The sequence below is a fragment of the Antedon mediterranea genome, chromosome 1, assembly GCF_964355755.1.
Source record: "Antedon mediterranea chromosome 1, ecAntMedi1.1, whole genome shotgun sequence".
Taxonomy (NCBI): domain Eukaryota; kingdom Metazoa; phylum Echinodermata; class Crinoidea; order Comatulida; family Antedonidae; genus Antedon; species Antedon mediterranea.
Window position 1 is genome coordinate 25458837 of NC_092670.1, and position 9601 is coordinate 25468437.

General features: G+C 32.1%; 1 protein-coding gene across 1 annotated transcript in view; it reads right to left on the reverse strand.

The window, feature by feature from the left end:
• The window catches only part of LOC140063569 (endonuclease V-like), a 102875-nt gene that overhangs the window by 54079 nt on the left and 39195 nt on the right, over positions 1 to 9601 (reverse strand). The gene's annotated exons all lie outside the window — the stretch shown is intronic.

Genomic DNA, 9601 nt, shown 5'->3' on the forward strand with positions numbered 1-9601 from the left:
GATTACAGATATATCATTACTGCCACTATGTCAGCAGACCCTTGAGTTTCATATACTTAGAGCAAACTTCATTACTAAAGAATGGCAATCAGCAGACGTCAATGATTTTGTCAACAACAGTACACACAATGGATGGAACGAACAAATGGAGCCTAAATGGATTGAGACAGTGATGCCCACTGATGTCCAGGAACTGTTTACACATAATGAATATGAAGACTTTTCAGATTGCAGTGATGTGAGCGATCTTGAAGATTAGTACACGACATACAGACTGAAACACTAAAGGGAAGCATGTATGTAGTAAAAGAATTAAATTCTTGGCCTTGTTATGGCTTATTTATCTCATATATTCGGATTGCACATGAAAAACTGGTCCAGAAAATAATATGAGAATGTCAACCTCCAATTGGCACAAAATGAATTAATTGACAGGATTAACGTGATCAGATGGGAGAAATGTCTTGCATTTTGGGTCAAAGGTCAGTAACGTTATTTCCGGTCATTTTTACAGATAATGTTCTATTAGTTTGAATATAAACATCTATATTCTGGAGAGTTTGACACCAATTACAACTTTCTGTGTCGAGTAGTTACGGAGATATGATATCTATTAGATATTGGGTCAAAGGTCAATAGAGGTATTTCCGGCCATTTTCTGACAAAATGTTCTATTACATCAAATAGGAACATGTACATTCCAAACAATTTGACACCAAAATCTACTCTCTATGACCAGTGGTTGCCAAGATATCATAGTCTACTCTAACTGGCAGCCATTTTGAAAAAAGCGCCCTCACGCAAAAGTTCTCAGGTTACAGCCCGTTTACCCAATATATTTGGATTCCCCAGAAAAAAACTGGTCTAGAAAAGTTATATGAGAATGTCTACCTCTCCGGATGGCACCTACCTCATTCATAGCCTAGTCTAATAATATTTACAATCATAATTGAAAATAATATTTGACTCAGGCGCATCACAGCTGCGGTCCAAGTGAATTGCGCCGGGGGCCTGATACAGTAATGCAATTGTCGTCACACCGCTGTAAAAAAGAAATTACGTTTATTCGTATGCCATAACAAAGTGACGAGCGGATAGTGGTTCATTTCATTTTTAACAGAGTTTCTATTATCTATCGTCGATATATAGATGGATAGTGATCAATGCGGAATTTACTCAATTTATAATAGAAACAGCCTATCGACACTCCAGTATTGCTCTTATTTCGATGCATGTTATCAACCAGAAGCTGCAGAGTAATGGCTAACGTAAGTGCCGTACAGATTTGTACAGGTTTTTCCTGGGAGTGTGGGTTCGTTTATATTCCTCAGTTACAAAATACGCCTTATTGTGTCTATTCACCTAATTTATATCAAATGTTACTACTAACTCGTTTTCTGCCTACTGTTTATTTGTATCTATGAGTTGTCTGCATACCATAACATGGTTTATTCATGTATTGCATAGACACATAGTATACGTACATCCGGGCCCATTACATATTAAATAATACATCACAACACATCATTTGTTGATATAGGCCTAGAGTCATACATTATACAATACATCCATCTGTTAATACAAGATATTTGTCACTTATAACGAAACAGTTACTGGATAGAACTAGTTACTGGAACAAAAAGTGAAAATGTAAATAAATTAATCTCATTGTTAACCTTTTGTATTTACAAATCTAAATAATTATATGAAATCTTCAGAAAAGTATACAAAAAGATCAACAATGATTTGGCGCTTGTTCCGAGTAGAACTCAGAAATTATTTATATATGTTTTGCTTGTAATGTAAATAAAGCTCACATTAAATGGGCTAAAGTAAAAGAGAAATTAATGAATCACATTTCATAAAATCGAGAAAAAAAAAATTGTTTCTTTTCTCTTTCTTTCTTTTTCTTTCTTCTATATTGAGAAAAATTAAAAAGAATACTGAAGTAACTTTTTTAATACACTTATCGTATTTTACCTATAAACAGAAAGATGAAAAAGAAAGAAAGAAATATAAAGAAAAACAACGCTTCAATACGTTGGCCAAATGTTATAAGAGGGTATGTGCCAATATAACAAATTAAGCTATGTTTTAAAAAGATATCTCTTTTAACCATATTATAGTACATACATGTTATAAACACATGTTTTTTTTTAACATAAATATACTTTGCATGGCCTGGGCAATAATAAAAGCACACTCTGATAAAAGTACTAAAAATAAAATAAAAACAAATTGTATCACAAATAAAATTCGGAACTACTGTATTTACGGCCATTGATTTGTTATACACTATCCCTTCACTTTAAAATATATGTGGGCTAAAAAATTAAAGCGATAGTGGATATGGAACTTTTGACTGTTTAGACTTTTCGAAAATAAAAGACGCTAAAGAAAATTGTTGCTGTGTGAATTAGAAGTGCGCGCAAAAATAAAACGAAAATATAAAATGCCAAACTATATTATTTTGGGTGTTTTTCGTGGTGCAAAATTGGTAAGTTATCGAATTAAGATGTGAAGTATTTTTAGACAAGGAATGACCTGGTTTAATGTTTTAAAGTAATATATGATTATGCATTATTTTTACAAAAGGTCAACAAGGGAATGGGTCTTTTAATTCTAAACCGCCTGATATATGCTTAGGCTACTGGAAATTGATTAATAAATAGAAAGCAAATTTCATATTGAATTTTAATTATTATTATTATTACTAATAGAGGTTTAGAGCCGTTTGAGTTTTGATAGATTTATTTTATAGAATTTAAAAAGTTTATAGAATTATTAGACCTATAGATTTTTATGCCTTTTTCACATTTCTGAATTTGTACAATTGTAAAATTTTATAATTTAATTATTATGTAATTTAATCTATTTATATCAATTTCAGTTACATTACTGTTAAACTGTAAACAGTTTAAAACACATTCAGACAATGAACTTACTTCCAGACTTTTACGGTTTTATCAGGAAAATCGGTTTGGATCATATTTAAGAAGTAATTAAAGACACTAGACCTACGTTGTTTTTACCGAATTTGCACTCTAAATTTTATGTAAAAATAAATACCATAAATTGCGATATTTTTAGTCTTTAAACGGTGAAATGTGAAAAATCCCCAACATGCATCGCGCGCGGATTGATAATATGTTCGTATTGTATCGTAATGCACTCACTTCAACCGATCCCATTAAAGGGTAAACAAATAAAAGAACCGTTTTCAGCAAAAATTCCTGGTTTTCCCCAATTAGTATTAACGGATTCTGCCAAAAAAAGAAAGACAATTAATTCAGAAAGTCTATTTTTAAGTCCATATATCTTGGTTCGATCATCAAAGAAGAGGGCTAAAAAACAGTAATTGCAAGAGCACCATAACCAGCCATTGCTGTCGCAAAGCTAAACATTATTTGGAGAGACAAAAACATTAGTCTGAAAATAAAAAAATCTGGACCAAGATCCCAATTCTGGACCACTTTTATTATTTTTACTAATTTCAAGTCGTACGTCAAAAAAGACAGATCTTTATCACAATTTGTTGTCCTTTTTCTCTTTTTACTTCGGAGGTTGCATACAGTATGTTTCCAAAGTGTGATTTGTGGAATTCCATCTCTTCATCATATGTGAAAGTATATAGAAACTAAAATGATGTCTCTACCTAGAGTAGTGGTTATGGTGACACGTAAATCCTGTGTGAAAGCATAGTCAATGGAATTGTTGACTATGGTGAAAGTTACCTTAATCCTTTGAAAGTAAGGTCAGAGATCAAATACGGGACTAATGGACATTTGTTGGACAAAATGTTCCATAAGAACAATTAAAAAAAAAATTAACTGTCTACAACTAGCGGTCGGCGTTCTATGGGCAGGGCCTATACCCTATATTTTAACCCTTAATTTGCATATTTCAGCTAATTTGCATATGTTCCAAAGGTGTTACCGAGGTGTGATTTGTGGAATTCCAGCCCCTCATCATATTTGAAAGTATATAGAATAAAATAAAGGTTCTCTCTAGTTGAGATAATGGAGATACGTAAATCCTGTGAAAATTACATATAATTCTTTAAACATAAGGTCACAGGTCAAATACAGCATTTCCGGTCATTTTTGGACAAAACGTTCCATAAGAAGGAATATAAACATATATATTTTGAACAATTTAAAATTAAATTTACTTTCTACAACTAGCGTTTAGCTTTCCCTATATTTTACCCTAATTTGCATATTTCAGCTAATTTGCATATTTTCTCAAGGTGTGATTTGTGGAATTTCATCTCCACTTATTTAATTTCTTCAACTACATTTTTTCTCCATTTCCATTTCCTTTTATTGTCATTTGCATATAAATTAAAACAAAAATAATACATAGAAATTGTGTTTGCTCTGAGACACAAAATACAGATATAAACAAGAAATATTTCTTACAAAAAACGCTGCTCGCTTATTGACGTAACAGTTTTAAAGATATATTGTCCCTCTGAAAAATATTTTTTATTTCAAATTTGTTTTTGAATGTGTCATTTTATTGTCACATACGGGGTCACATAATAGTTATTTTACCTGAAAAAAATGTAATTAAAAGCGAAAAATACAATTGTCTGTCAGACAATGTGGTTTTTGAGTTATAATTAAACGTTTCTTTTCTCTTAAAAAAATGTGAATTTTGATACAGAAGTGAATAACTTTGATATGAAACAGACTCAATTTAGTTTATTTTATTGCCAAGGTCAAGTCTGGGGGTCAGTATCATTACAAACAAAAACTTTCATGGACTGTTTTGATCTGACAGCGAAATACAGTATTGTCATGGGACTCATAAATACCAGAAATGCAGCTGCTACCTATAAATCATAGTGGAGTTTCCATTTTAACAAAAATGTCAAAGTGTAGTACTATACTTCTGCTTGATTTCATCGAATTAATGAGTCTAAATGGGCTAAAACAACACAATTACAATGATATAAGGTCACATCACTCTCGTACGGAATCTTAACTAATAGACGCTGTTGCGAAACCTATTAGTACGAGAAGTGATGGACCGACCGGTATGGACCGGTTCTGATAGGTCTTTAGAGATATTTACCACATACATTCTAACTTTGTGTAACTATGGAAGGCAATCGCCGCCAAAAATACAAATATTAAAAAAACAATGTACTTTCACAAACGAACAACCTACTTTCACAAACGAACAACCTTCTTTCACAAACGAACGAACTAATGTAAAACAAACAACGTACTTTAAAAAACGAACAACCTACTTTAACGCGAACAACGTATTTTTTACAAACGGACAACGTACATTGATAAACGAACAACCTGCTTTACCAAACGATGTAGATTGCCGAATGAACTAAGGACTAGTCCATTTTTTAAGTCGGGTATAAAAACACCACATGACCTGAGGAAAATAAAATGTTGTTAATAGTGAGCTCTCTATTTTGTGTCTAAGAATATAGAGTATACACTATATAACTACATACAGTGTAGCAAAGGTAAAATTATGGGACCCGCCTTTTATTTCAATTTTTATCATGATGACGTCATCAAAATGAACACGAAGATAGCAATTTTGGAAGGAATTTATCTGAGCAACAACATATTAACGTGTAGAATTGAAGAATTTGGATGCGTAGAATATAGATGCGCGCTATTTTAAATGAACTATGACGCAAAAGATGAAAATACGACTTTTATAATTCAACTGGCCATAAATGATGTCACAACATCCGATACGCAACATTTTTACATGAATTCGTATCTAGAATTCAACATCTTCCAGAAAACGTTTTCATGAGGGTCACTTTTCCTCCATTTGTCAGGATGAGTTTTGCTTACGCGCGCAAGATACAGGCTGCTCGCTTTGAGATCCCTAAGGCATATCCTCTTATCGGAACTTTTGCAATTACCCGACTTAAGAAATAGGCGAGTCCTTAGTTCATTCGGCAATCTACATCGTTTGGTAAAGCAGGTTGTTCGTTTATCAATGTACGTTGTCCGTTTGTAAAAAATACGTTGTTCGTGTAAAAGTAGGTTGTTCGTTTTTTAAAGTACGTTGTTTGTTTTACATTAGTTCGTTCGTTTGTGAAAGTAGGTTGTTCGTTTGTGAAAGTACATTCTTTGTTTTAATTTAGATCGTTCGTTTGTGAAAGTAGGTTGTTCGTTTGTGAAAGTAGGTTGTTCGTTTGTGAAAGTAGGTTGTTCGTTTGTAGTGAAAGTACGTTGTTTGTTTTACTTTTGTATTTTTGGCGGCGATTACCTTCCATAGACGATCAAAGCATATTGATCCAAACGTTGAGAAACTCAACAGTTCTTTTCAGAACTAATACACGTGGTGTACCGCAACTGTAACTTTTGATTTCGCCATGGAAACCTTCAAACAACTATAATTGTAATGACAAAATGTTGCTCATATCCAATAATATGATCATAATTATTTTATACCGTAGTAGGCCTAAATAATATTATATTGGTTTTTTTTAGGTCAAGCGAAAACAATTCATTCTGTTTGTAAGCATTGTCGCTTGTTTCCTCTATGGTTTTACATACACATACAGAAATATTGAATTATCGTATCCGAAGCCTAAACAATGTAAAAGGTGGGTAGCAATTCTTTAATACAAAATAATAACAATAATAATTAAAGCCGAGTGGAATTTATTTAAAATAATCTGTGTAGTATAAGTTTAAACCATTATGCTAATATTTGTTCTATGTGTTTAAATTTTACAGCAGTGTAGGACCTAAATCAGAATTTTAACAAATGTATAGACGAGTTTAAACTTTATATATGTCAGGTACCATGTCACGGTTTGGACTATAAACTTCACCAATCAACGAATATTGGATAGGTTTAAGACTGATGATATTGTATTATTCAAGCCAACAATAAACAAACAAGGCCAACAGCCATAAGTCGCGTGCTAAAACGCATAGTGATACCGGACAAAATGAGTACGCTATAAATAACTAAACTATAGGAATACCGTCAGCGGTGGTTCTAAACAATGTAACTAACCACATATAACACATGAAATAAAACACTATGATTATCAAATTTGTGATGTTAAATCCAGGTGATCTGTAAATATATCTACGTTAACATGTTATTTCTGTATACTAGCTATCATACAAGTTTGCGTACGTAACATTTACACAAGATGCCAATGGATGCCAAAATCGAAAACTACATGCATCCTCATCAACACTTATGCATAGACTACTTATTAAATATTATAACGTAGATTCTAATTATGATCTAACAATGATTAACTATACACTGATACTCACTCTTGAGCTCTCAATTAACAACCGGCAATTAAACTGTAGTTAACAATTGGCTGGCTCCCTGTGTTATCGGGCGTTCCGCAGGGCTCGATCCTGGGCCCGCTTTTGTTTAATTTATTTATCAACGATCTTCCTTTAAAATTTAATCATTCCGAGTCTCTTTTATTTGCTGACGATCTGAAATTGTTTAAAGTGATTACCACTCCACAGGATGCTTTTTCACTTCAGGAGGATCTGGATGGTCTCGTGGAATGGACGGAGAAGTGGGGGATAAAACTTAATGCTAATAAATGCAAATATTTATCTATAACACTTAAAAAAAGGCCTGTGCTCTTCAATTATAATCTGAGTGGACATGATCTTGAGATGGTTTATGTATGAAAAGATTTAGGTATTTTTATTGATAGTAAATTAAATTTTTGTTCACATATTAATCATGTGTTGTCAAAAGCTAATAGAATGATGGGCTTAATATGGAGAAATTGTAGGTTTATGAACGACGGCAGGGCACTTTTATCTTTATACAAATCTATTATACGTCCTCACCTTGAATATTGTTCCGCAATTTTCAATTCAATTTCTCCATGTCAGGCCCGTCGAATCGACACTGTTCAACGGAAGTTTGTTCGATTCCTGTCTTATAACTGTGTTAATTTTGCCTTTTCCATTGATTCTGTCAGCAATCGTCGAACGATATCTGATATGTTTTTTTTATATAATATTTTAAATTCTAAATATGACTGTTCATTAATTTCACTATTTAGTTTAAATGTTCCTGGTCGTACACGAAATAGACATTTATTGCATATTCCTTTTAGCCGTGTCGACTGTACTAAGAGGGGACTTTTTCATAGACTACCTTATACATTTAATAATCTAAATAGCAATCATATCGATATTTTTAATGATAGACTTGGTTATTTTAAGAGGACGATGATGTGTTCACTTCTTGAACAGCCTGCATAACCTGTTTTAATTGAAATTGTTTATGGCATGCCAATCTATGTTTTATATATATATATATATATATTTTATCTGTATTTTATTGTTAACCGTTTTTGATGTTGTATTGTTTTATGTTTCAAACCTGTTAGTGGCGGTATTTATCGCTGTTGGTTTTGATTGAATAAAATAAAATAAAATAAAAATAAAATAAAATAATATGCCGTGTCTCAGAAAGACACGTGCGTCTTATTACTGCTTCTCGTTACCTACACTAAGGCCCATTTACACTAGGACGATAACGATCGACGATAAATAAACAAATAATGCATTGCTCATACATAAAACAAAAGAAATCTAAAAAGTTTTTATTCTAGGACTATTTAGGAACCATCTATGCTTCCTTTGATGAAAATGATATTTTCAGACGTCCAATCAAATGACGTCATGATTAGTAAGAGCAATAATATCGTGACAATACAACGATATTTTTTGTTTATTGATCATGACGTCATTTGATTGGATTTAAAAAAAAATATTATTTTATCAAAGACAGAATAAATGAGTATTCTATAATTCTAGAACGAAAAACTTTCTAAATTATTTTGTTTTATATAAGAAAATGCATGCTTGCTTATCTATTTATCGTCGATCGTTATCGTCCTAGTGTAAATGGGCTTTAACATAAAAAATCACGACATAAACATAGAGGGCGTACTTCAAATATCCTAAACGATGCAATCGTAAACCAACAAATCTCGTCACAGTTAAGAAGGTGTTTTCACACAGATCAGGAGGAAGTTTTATGATTATGAGTAGCCAAACAAGCGCGTTGCATTATGAGATATGTTTTGATTGAAAACTTTTGACTGGAAGTCAAAGTTATTTTTTGAACAAAAAACGTCTGTATTTCAGTTAAATGATATTTTTTCCAACTAATTTTTGATACTTCAAAATGACCCACTTTTTTTTCGAAATCTTTTTTTTTTAATTTTTTTGGAATTAGTCAAAGGGACAATACATCTTTAAAATTGGAATAGTTTATAACAATAACACAAATGTAAATTATGCGGTAGGGTGGTTAGTCGATTAGTATGTTATGTAAATCATTTGATTTGGTTTATATTCCATTACTCACTGTATGTATTTTTTTCTTTTGTATTTTAATTTATGGTTTATATTATGTTAGTCCTCTATAAAAAGTTTGGGGGGCATTTTTTGTTAATAGCAGGCAACCATGTTGAATATATCCTTTGTGGGGTGACAAAACCGATAGGGGTAGATGCCATCTTCAATTTTGAGTTTTAAGGTCAGTTTATATGGTCAAGAGGTCAAACAAGGTCAATTTATAAGATTTTTATTTTATTCACGGAAAA